The 12,337-nt window shown below is 33.0% G+C and overlaps 1 protein-coding gene across 1 annotated transcript in view; it reads right to left on the reverse strand.

The window, feature by feature from the left end:
- Nucleotides 1-12,337, reverse strand: part of LOC140151412 (NADPH:adrenodoxin oxidoreductase, mitochondrial-like) — a 704,260-nt gene that overhangs the window by 685,546 nt on the left and 6,377 nt on the right. The window lies entirely within an intron of this gene.

Below are 12,337 nucleotides of genomic sequence, written 5' to 3' on the forward strand. Positions count from 1 at the left end.
CATTTGATACCAGCATGTTGCTCTCTTCAGTAGATCGCACTATAACACTGCTTACAGCTCTGTCTTACTTTCTAAATCCAAGTGACAAATTTAATACCAGCATGTTGCTATCTTCAGTAGATAGCACTACCGTAAGAATTTGTTAATAAGCAATGAGTTGTTCGGACAAAAACAAATTTTTAGAGTTGTTTGTTAAACTTTTTCATTTTTTTTAAATTTACAAATATCTGCCTATTAACACAGATATCTGTAACACAGATATTTGCAAATCAAAAGACAAAAATATGAAAAAGATCAACAAACTACCTTAAAAATTGGTTCTGGACCAAGCAACTTGTTAATAGGCACATATGCTTATTAACACATTTTTATGGTATAACACTGGATTCAGCACTGTATTGCTTACTAAATCAAAGTAACGAATTGGACATCAGCATGTTGCTATCTTCAGTAGATAGCACTATAACACTGTTTTCAGCTCTGTCTTACTTTCTAAATCCAAGTGACAAATTTGATACCAGCATGTTGTTACCTTCAGTAGATAGCACTATAACACTTGTTTCTGCACTGTCTTGCTTTATAAATCCATGTGACAAATTATGCTATCTTCAGTAGATACCTGAGCATTATAGCACTGGTTTCAGCTGTCTTGCTTTCTGAATTCAACGAATATGACACCAGCATGTTACTAACTTCATAGTTTCATTGTCATTTAATCTACAATAAGCTAAGTTGACCTTTCAAGTATCTTATGGTCACTTGTTTGATCAATCAAAATGTACAGCGAGTGTAGGCATCAGCCATCCATCAAATTGGGTGGTTTCGTTACTTGAGTCATGCATGATTCACCTTAATTTATACAATTGTTTGTGTAATTGTCTAAATTAAGGATTGGTGCGCTTTCTTATTAATTTGTTGCATTTTCTTGTAGGCCTATTCATGCATTTTAAAAATGTAAAAAAATTGTTTTAGCATATAGTTGAAACTACTTCGAGAATTAAGGTTTTTAATTCAATAAAGGCAATTTACATGAGCAATATTTATCAGCTTTATATTATGTTCCTTTATTTGGTGCTACTTAAACTGTATGTATACTGTGTGTGTGAAATTGTATCTTAAATGTAAATGGTAGTTTCTATTTTGTATATAAATTATAATATTATCTTTGATCAATGATTTGGGATACCTTCTACAAATATGTTGTAAATAAATAAAAAATAAAATAATTAAAAGCACCCAAATATCAGGATTTTGGACTGGAATTAACCCCCTGGACACTACTGGTTATCTAGCAGCATTTCTGATTGGTTGATAACTTGAAATGCTCATTTCAATTGCCAATTATAGGCTTTAAACTATTTATGGTCAAACGTGCATTTGCAGATGATCTTATTAAAACCCTCCTTGATTGGTTCAAATTTGGACACAATATTCATTTTGGCCAATCGGCAGGTAGTTCTCACAGGGTGAAGCACTGCCTGTCTGCTGTGCTGTTTTGTTTTTTGTTGTTTTGTTTTTTTGTGGGTTTTTTTACCTTGTGCTCAATGCACCTTTAGTGTAAACAATTATGACAACCCTGTATTGAATCAGAGAAGGTGAAAGCCGAGCTTTGTATGTTATTAAACCAAATGCTTCAACTCAAGCACTTGTCAACACATATTATATGTCATTGTCCTATTAATATTTCTTTTTTGTGTCAGGCTTTTCTTATAGGCAGCTGTATTCTAGTTCAAGATGACAATTCAAAATGAGTAGAATACTGTTGGTGACATGTGTGATGCAATATGATCTGATCAGGCCAAGGGTGGCTATTGTGAATATAGATTAATTTGTCATTACAAACTTGCACAGTAAATCAAGTGTTCTATAGCTGAAATCCTTCCATCCCTAGCTCTACGGGTGTCGACTGCAGAAGACAAGTTTCAAATTTAAAAAAAAATTGAAAAATTGTAAATTTTCATGATTTTAAATGGCAAGCAAACAAGCCTTGTATTGGTTCAGTGGTTCTTAAGATAGCTCTTGATATTTTGAGAAAATATCTCAAACTTGGATTTTTTTTATGTTGAAGCCTTTAATGGCTTGCACACGGAGCACTAGCATCTTTGGTTGCTTTTACTTGTACATTTAGTACGCAATTTCAATCATTGTTACCTATAGCTTGGTTGAATGTACAATATGTGACATGATCAAGGGGAATGAGTCGGCCTTGGTCGAAAATGAGTTTTACATTGGTTTCTAAAGAGGATAATTTAGAGCTTTCAAAAACTGAAAACCCCATGTTAAGACGACCTTTCTTTGCGAAGTTACATCACTTGATCAATCGCTTAAAACAATATAAAACAAGAAAATTTTAACACTTTCTTTGCCAATATCTCAAAATCAATATCGACATCCGACTCATTTCCCTTGATCGTGTCACAAATTATTAATTACCCCTTGTTTGATCTCTCAAAATATGGGAAAATATCTACAGTCTGTTGCCATATTCCATTCAGAAAAATTATCCTTTAATGAACATGAACTCTATTTGATTTTTTGCCTTTGGACTTGTTCATATAAATTTAGTTTGATAATTTTAGTAAAAAGTAAAAAAAAGTAAAAAGAGATTACAGAATTCTTTCCAATTTTTGCTAACTAAATCTTTATGCACTTTTAATATTGCCATTTATCACCATGATATTTCAGGTAGAAAATTGTGTGCCCTATAGAGGGTGGAGATGTAAAATATTTGTCACAAAAAAACTATGTGTGGGGGTGTGTATGTGGGGGTGTGTCATATGTATGGGGTGTGTATAACATGGAATTGATTGTGGGAAAGTAAGAATGTGTTTTGAGATGTTAATCACTTTATTATGTGACATGAAAGAAGTTAATTTACCATAGACAGAGTCAAGGCTAAAATATACAGAGGGTGATTTGCCCAAAACTGTGCAAAATGCCCCCCCCCCACAACATATCTATTACCAATGGTAAAAAACACCAGGGATGCATTGGTACCATCAGTTCAAATTCAAAATACATGTGTAGCCATCTACAAAGTATTTTGAATCCTAGCAGAGCAGACTATGTCATTTAATTTTCTGCTTATCTGCTCCTTGTGATTATCTGCTACTCATGAATGGATTCTATGTTATAGCTCAGGAAATGTCCTCAACATTGCAGTGGAAATCTTGATGACTAAGAACATTCACTTATAAATCTTGATGATATTGTCTATCTGGACCAGCAAATTGCAGGTCTGTAACCCCGAAAGAATATTATTAGTGTTGCATGTAGTATGGAATAGTGAGTTAGTTGCCCGGGGGGGCCACTCAAATATAATGATGTAAGCATGCGTGACCAAAAAAACGCGTGAAAGGGGGTGTTTTTTCTTGGTTGGCACGTTACTGGCGTGTGGCGTTAAGGGGTAAAAACGGTGATTTTCATGAAAAGGGTAGTTTTAAAATCGTTTGTACGCATTTAGGGTACCATTTTAATCCGCTTTTCAAATCTGCTGAAACTCTGATTCGAAAAAGTTTATTCCAGTGCGGAATTCCCGTTCAGTATGTTAAATGTTTACAGCATACTCCAAACCTAAAGTGTCACTATGTTATGCAAATATATTTCATGACGTATTACATTGTGATTTAACCATGGCCTCATATTAAAAAAAACGTGCATATTAATTATAATTAATGACGTCATACAAAATTATGATGGGTATATTGTTCAGTGGACAAACGGGGAGACGAAAATCTGGGACGAAAATATCATGTATTTCAAAAATATTTTCAGGACCTATTATAGATTCCTCACATTATTTACTACTCCTGCTTGTAGATTTGTGAGTTCCCCTTCTCTGGATTACATTATATTTGTAGTAGAAAGCATGAAAAGGGCACACGATACAGGGACACGATCAACTTTAGGTGCCGAATACAGTACCAACTACGATGTGAATAGGCCTACTGCTTAACGTTGCCTCTGGATAAATTACGCTGTATATCATGTATATTGGTATTTTATATTCTCACAAAACTACTTTACGAGAATCCAATCAGATTCATGTAACAAGCTACAAATCTGAAGACCTCATATGGTAGGCCTACACTATGAATTCATTGTGTCAGTATTTATATTTTAAAGTGGTAGGCCTATGGTATACCTGAGGCCGGGTATATCTAGACTCGATCCTCCAGTCCTCGAATACTCACGCACGGCCGCTCCACTGTGATGAATAAGGCAACGTGAAGGATTGTGGGTAAAAAAGGCGCCGCCATTAGAGGCCAGAAGGATTCAGGCTAGGGTATATCCAGGAGGGGTAGACTTTTAGTGTTCAATTAATGACAAGTTAGTAGGCTTACAAAAAATTGTTCAATTTGTCAAAATCCATCAGAACTTGTAAAGTGGGTCAAATTTAGACAAAAGCTTGTTTAGCGGGTCAAATTTAGACAAAACTTGTTTCGGGGATCAAAATTAGACAAAAACTTGTTTAGGGGGTCAAAATTAGACAAAAACTTGTTTAGGGGGTCAATTTTTTTGGGAAAGGGCGCTAAAAACTTGCTTAGGGGGTCATTTTGCTCACAGAGGAAAACTTGTTTAGGGGGTGTTCGAAAAAAATTTGGTCACGCATGCGTACACTCTCATATTTGAGTGGCCCCCCCGGGGTTAGTTGTCAGATTCTTCAATATTAAAAACTTTAGTATGACCACAAGAGGGCAGCATTACAATCTCACTAAGGGGTACTCACACAATTTAATTATTTCATGACAGGTGGTGCCACACATGATTCTGAATATCTGTTAAATTGATATTAATTAATCTTAGTACACTACTATTTCCTGAAAGACAGACAAATAAAACATGAAACAGTAATATACCCAATCAAGTAAAATGAGGACAATGCCACTGAAAACTAAAGTTAAGATTTTACATGATGAAGAAGGTGGTACTACACCCCCTGATAAATTTTGTGACTAATTTTGCATTTTCTCCAAAAATAACTACACACTGGTAACAAAAGTTATGTATATTATAGGGGCAAGGAATCCAATTATTTCACGGAAATTTCAGTGATTCAAGACAAGCGGTTCATTGTATATGTTAAGAAATGAGGTACATTCTAGCGGTACCTCTTTTCTTATCATAAATAACGTACTGCTTGTCTTGAGTCAATGAAATTCCAGTGTAGTAACTGGATTCCTTGCCCCTATAATATACATTAACTTTTGTTACCAGTGTGTTATTGTTTTTGAGAAAAATGCAAAAATGGTCAAAAATTTATCAAGGGGTGTAGTACCACCTTAAATCAGCTATACTTTGATGTAAATGGCATCAATTATACATGACATACATTGTAAGTACACCAAATCATAGTAGTTAACATTTTCACAATAAAGAACATAAGGATTTTAATCGTAAATCAACTCTTAATAACTCAAAAAAGACATTTGTGGTGTAATCAAATAAAATCAGTCTGAAGTAGGAAATATTAATTTTCAGTTTTTTACATGATTGTATAATGCAATTTGCAAATGTACATTTTTCAGAAAACCCCATTTAGTTCCAAAGATATGAACAATTGAAGCATTTCCAAAACAGTAGACACCAAAAAAAAATAATTATAAGAGATGACAATGACTTCAAGAAAATCCCCAAAGTCGATGAAGACATTGTTGCTAGTCTTAAACTAGCTAGGTTAAACTCCAAGTCTGATAAACCTCGTGTAGCTTCACCTAAGCATACAATGCAAACAAGAAATAGGACTGGTAGCTTAAAGTAATTTAAGTCCATGTTCACTATCACCCCCAGGCTCATGAATATGGGCCCAATGTATCAGGTGTAAATGTTCTCTCTGGTATGTCTGATACATGGATTTTTATGTTTGCTATGTATGATACCTCTCAGTTATACTTACATGGATCAACCATTTCTTCCATACTGATGATATATGATGCATATTTCTTCAAATTCAATGTATGTTGCTGTAAATAATATCATGAGATAGTATTGTTCCAAAAAGCATGTTCTATGACATAATTATACAATATGATTGATATGAATCCATGTTGATTCCATAAATTATGATCTCAATGGTGTTTTTACTAATTGCTGTATGATGTTATAATACAGTACTGACAATTGTGCCCGATGTAGAAATCATCGTGTTGGTTAAATATGATATGTTATATGTACAATTCTTGTACATTATTATATGCAATGTACTTGATTATGTGAATCCATGTTCATTCCATCAAATGATATCTTTGCTGTTGTTGAATTTATACAATTCACGACTCTGTTGTATACCTGGTATATGAATTATATCATATGATATGTATGCTGTATCTTTACAAATTCAATCTATATGAAATGTCATGATACAAGAATTCATGTTGGTCCTAAAAAGGTATCTTTTTTTGTTAAATGATATGTATTATGATAGTTGTTGTATCTTCAAATCCATGCATGGTGATTCAATGTGTCTGGCATATGAATCCAAATTGATTCCATCGTGGTATCTTTGATGTATTCTTCAATTTAGTGTATGTTGTTATATTCTTTAAAACTGATGTATGAATATGTTGGTTCCAAAAATTATGTTGTATTTATTTAAATCCATGTTCACTATCACCACAGGTTCATGATTATGGGCCCAATGTATCAGGTGTAAATGTTTTCTCTGGTATGTCTGATACATGGATTTTTATGTTTGCTATGCATGATACCTCTCAGTTATACTTCTATGGAGCAATCATTTCTTCCATACTGATGATATATGATGTATATTTCTTCAAATTCAATGTATGTTGCTATAAATAATATCATGAAATAGCAATATTATTGTTCTAAATAAGCATGTTCTGTGAAAAAATTATACAATATGACTGATATGAGTCCATGTTGATTCTATAAATGGTGATCTCACTGATGTTTTTACTAATTGCTGTATGATGTTATAATACAGTACAATTGTGCCCGATGTATAAATCATCGTGTTGGTTAAATATGATATGTTATATGTACAATTCTTGTACATTATTATATGCAATGTACTTGATTATGTGAATCCATGTTCATTCCATCAAATGATATCTTTGCTGTTGTTGAATTTATACAATTCACGACTCTGTTGTATACCTGGTATATGAATTATATCATATGATATGTATGATGTATCTTTACAAATTCAATCTATATGAAATGTCATGATACAAGAATTCATGTTGGTCCTAATAAGGCCAAAAAAAAAAAAAAAAAGGTTTGTCTCACGAACCCTGCGCAAGATAAGTATGTGAAAGCGATACAGCCAGCGTTTGTCACGCTGCTGACCGCCTTTTTAAAGGTTTTTTTTTTTTTCCCCGATTTTTCCGGTTCCCGATAGTTCGACCAACGTAGTAAAAATGAATTCCTCAATGTCAGAAAACCATCGAAAATGTCAGGCAGCGCGTATGCCATTAGTGTTGCAGATAGCCCGTAACCCACACCGTAGCCTCAGTCTCGCTAGTTTCACGCCATCCTTGCAACGGCACGGACCCCAACGCCGACGAAGCAAAGTGGCTGCAATATAAAAGGACTTAGCCTACGGAGAACTCTGCTTGATCGAAAGTGAAGCCATGTTGTTTTCATAAATTTTTGTATTTTTTGTAGCTGTTTTTAACTAATTTTTTACCGTTTATTTCAACATGATTGTTCAGATTCAGATAGTTAAAACAGGGGGACTGTGCTGAGGAATTGGGCACTGCATCGGTGCTACCGATTCGGTTACTCTGAATGCCCTAAAATGAGTTGGTGTCGGGCGAAGCTGTAAAATACAGTTACAGAATATTAACATTGTAAATTTGTTGCTTCTCTTTCATTGTAAGACCACTTGTAGTTTTCCAATACCTGTCTTGTGATTTTCATTTGTCTCAGGCTAAAAAAACAACAAAAAAAAAAAAAAAAACGCATTAGCATAGCTTCTAAACCAAAAAAAAAAAAAAAAAAAAGCATAGCACTTAGCTTTTTTTGGCAAATGTTCGTGAGACAAACCTTTTTTTTTTTTTTGGCCTAAGGTATCTTTTTTTTTCTTGTTATATGATATGTTATATGATAGTTGTTGTATCTTCAAATCCATGCATGTTGATTCATTGGGTCTGATATATGAATCCAAAAAATTATGTTGCATCTATAAATCCCATGTATCTATAAATCCCGTGTATGTTAATATACAAAGGCCTATATAAGAATAATGTTGATACATACCCTGCATCCAGTATGTTAAAATATGAATCATGGATTGATTGTTGGTTCCATATTGATAACTTTGTTAAACATGTGTTTACAATTCTAGATGTATCTGCAGTCTCATGTTAATACACACATTGTGCCTGATACATGTTCTTTGGTGTCCAACATTTTATGTTTTATGATAACTATGTTGTATCTTAAAATGTATGCATTTGATACAATATGCCATGAATCCAAATTGATTCCATTCTAAGAGTATACTTATTATTTCTTCAAATTAATGTATTAATGTAATGTTAATACTGTTGATCAACTCAATGTGCCTGATATCTGTTCCAGAGTGTCAAACATTCTATGTTATATACGGTGTGTCATAAGTCTGTTCCTCCCCCCATAGGAAAACCATTTTAACATGCTTGAAATTAAACTTACACAATTAATTTGATATTAATTTGTTACTGGTTATTGTTTTGGATTAATATAAATGTCACTTAGCAATTTATTTGAAGTTGTTGTCTTTTTATGGTCGATAATCTCCGAAAGTCTGCAAACCTCTGTTATTGTTGTTTTTCCATTGAAAATCAAGGTTTGCACACCTTTAAATCTGCCATAACATAAAAAATTAGCTCTAAAATTCTAGAACAACGGCCGACATGTTTTTTCGCTGCAATGAGCCTTAAGGTTCATTGCAGCTAGTAGCCCAAAGGCAAATAAACAGAGGGGGTACTTCCATATTGAGGTTATGCTCCAGGGGAAGTCGGAATATAGGCGGAACGGACTTTCGACACACGGTATATGATAGTTGTTGTATCTTCAAATCCATGCATTCCGATTCAATGTGTCTGGTGTATGAATCCAAATTGATTCCATTATGGTGTCATTGATGCATTCTTCAATTTAATGTATGTTGTTATATTCTTTAAACCTGATGTATAATTATAAATTATGTTGGTTCCAAAAAAGTATGTTGTATCTATAAATCCTATGTACAATGGCCTATATAAGAATATTGATATGTTGATACATACCCTGCACTCAGTAGGCCTATGTTAAATTACAAATCATAGGTTGATTGTTGATACATGCATACCACACAGATAACTTTGTTAAACATGTGTTTACAATTCTTGTTGTATCTGCAGTCTCATGTTAATACACACATTGTGCCTGATACATGTTCTTTGGTGTCCAACATTTTATGTTATATGATAATTATTGCTGTATCTTAAAATGCATATATGCATGTGATACAATATGCCATGAATTCAAATTGATTCAATTAGAGTATCCTTATTATTTCTTCAAATTAATGTATGTTGTTATATTCATTAAACATATATATGTATGAATATAATGTTCTTCCACATGATTTATCTTTATAATTCCATGCATGTTGATGTAATGTTCCAATGTGCATGATAAGCCCATTTTGGTAGTTTCTATAAATGATATCTATGCTATTTTTGCAAGCTAATGAATGTAATACCGGTGTAATACTTACCGTGCTTAATGTGAATCCATGTTGGTTCTTTAAAAAATGTATCTTTTGTAGCTATAGAAATTCTCATATGTTTATGAACAATGATACACAATGTTCTTGACATATGAATCCATGTTGATTCCATTAATGATTTTCTGTATTTTCAAATTCATGAATGTTTGTATTTCCAATGTGACTGATTATATGAATATATTATGTTTATTCCATAAGTTGGTCATCTATCACATTGAGTATGTAGCTATCTTAATATGCAAACTGTGTTTGATAAATATGTTCATTGCTATCTTAATATGCAAACTGTGTTTGATAAATATGTTCATTATAATGGCATATGCAAGCCAAGTAATATCTAAGTGAAACCCTAATATTTTGCTGTGTTTACAGCATATCTAGGTTATTGCTTTATAATTAGTTCCTTTTGTTGTTTTCATATATATTTTTATGTCTTGTTTATGTGCTATATGTTCCCATCTTGTAAAAAGAAATCATAGAAAGTTAATATGCAAATTATGTAAGAAATATGTTCACAAATGTTGCAGTGACCTACCTGCAAAGGAGTTCAGAAGTAATGACTATACCAAATATTGGCATTGTTCTAGTTGTAATGAAAATCTGGCACTGCCTTTTAATCACTTTACTGATGAGCGTGAATTCCAACTTGAATTGTACAGGTGCTTTGAGGATATGTCGGCTGATACTGAATATCTGAAATCTCATTTTGAAAACATGAAGTATAATCCTCTAGACAAGAGTGATGCATTGTAAATGATTGTAATAACAACACACAATACTTTTCCACCGATAACCTAAAAGAAGCAGCTGGTATCAAAAGCAGTAATTTATCCTTACTTTGTAGTAACGTAAGAAGTTTGACTAAAAATTTCGATGCACTAAAGGAGTTACTCTCAGAAATTGATGTCAACTTTCAAATCATTGGACTGGTTGAAACTTGGTTGAACAAAAAGCCTCATGATTACTATCATCTAAGAGGATACAACCTCGAATTGTGTAATAGAAATGACAAGAGAGGCGGTGGTGTATCTATGTATGTTGACGAAAATATTGCTTATCATGTTAGACATGATATTAATGATCTAAATCAGCTGAAGTATACTGAATCGTTGTTTATAGAAATTGAAAAAAGTAATTCGCAAAACATTGTAGTTGGTGTAGTTTATAGACCACCTGACCAAAACATTGATGAGTTTAATAAGTATGTTGATGCTGTATTATGTAAAATAACGGGTCAGGAAAATAAGCTTCTATATATAATGGGTGATTTTAACATTAACCTATTTAATGACGATGTTCATAAACCAACTGGTGAATTTGTAGATGTTATAACATCATACTCTTTATACCCTAGTATAACTAAACCGACTCGGATAACTAGAAAATCAGCAACTCTTATTGATAACTTTTTTACCAACAATTATGCAAATCAAACATCTGGCATTATTCTTACTGATATAAGTGACCATCTTCCTATATTTGTGTCGACAAACCTAAGTGTTTATGGTAAAGATACCAATGATGTTGTCATAGAAATTAAGGATATGAGTGTTCAAAACATTGATACACTTAAAGATAACCTTCGCAAGGTTGACTGGGCCAATGTGTGTGAAAATCATGATGCTAATGTATCATACAACAAGTTTATTGATAAATTTAAAGAGGTATTTGATGAATGTATTCCTAAAAAGGTAGTTAAGAAATCTCAGTATTAAAAATAGGATGCCTAGGGCACCTTGGATAACCTATTCTCTGCTGAAATGTATTCGTAGAAAGAACAAGCTGTTCAAAAAACAAATCCAAAAACCTACTGATGCAAATGTACATAGATATAAGATGAAAGGCTATTGATGAAAATATGTGTACTGCAAGTATCTTCATGGACCTTTCAAAGGCCTTTGATACTATCGATCATGACATTTTATTACAAAAGTTGTACCATTATGGCTTTCGTGGTGTATCATATGACTGGTTCGAAAACTATTTGTCAAATCGTAAACAATATGTATCCTTTAATTCTGCAAATTCATCTCATACTAGTTTTAAATGTGGGGTGCCACAGGGTTCCATCCTGGGGCCACTACTTTTTATTGTATATATGAATGACATCTGTGAAACATCAAAACTTCTATCTTTCATATTATTTGCAGATGATACAACTGTTTTTCTTTCTGATAACAATATTCAGAGGCTTTGTGATAATTTGAATAAAGAGTTGAAGGAAATTGTTAACTGGTTTAAGTGTAACAAGTTATCCTTAAATGCCAGTAAAACAAATCTTATGTTTATTGGAACACCTCATCAAACAAAAAATATAACTGAAGTTCACAATATATTTCTCGATGGATGCAAACTTTCATGTGTGTATGATGTCAAATTTCTGGGAATTACACTTGATGAAAACCTTACTTGGAGGTCACACATTAACAACATTTGTAAGACTTGTTCTCGGAATATTGGCGTCTTAAACAAAGTAAAGCTATTTTTACCTAAACCAAGCCTGTATCAGTTGTATTGTACACTAATCTTACCATATTTAACTTACGGTATAGTATTGTGGGGCTCTGCTAATAACTATAATTTAAACAGAATTGTGAAGCTCCAAAAAAGAGCAGT

The sequence above is a fragment of the Amphiura filiformis genome, chromosome 4 (assembly GCF_039555335.1).
Source record: "Amphiura filiformis chromosome 4, Afil_fr2py, whole genome shotgun sequence".
Taxonomy (NCBI): domain Eukaryota; kingdom Metazoa; phylum Echinodermata; class Ophiuroidea; order Amphilepidida; family Amphiuridae; genus Amphiura; species Amphiura filiformis.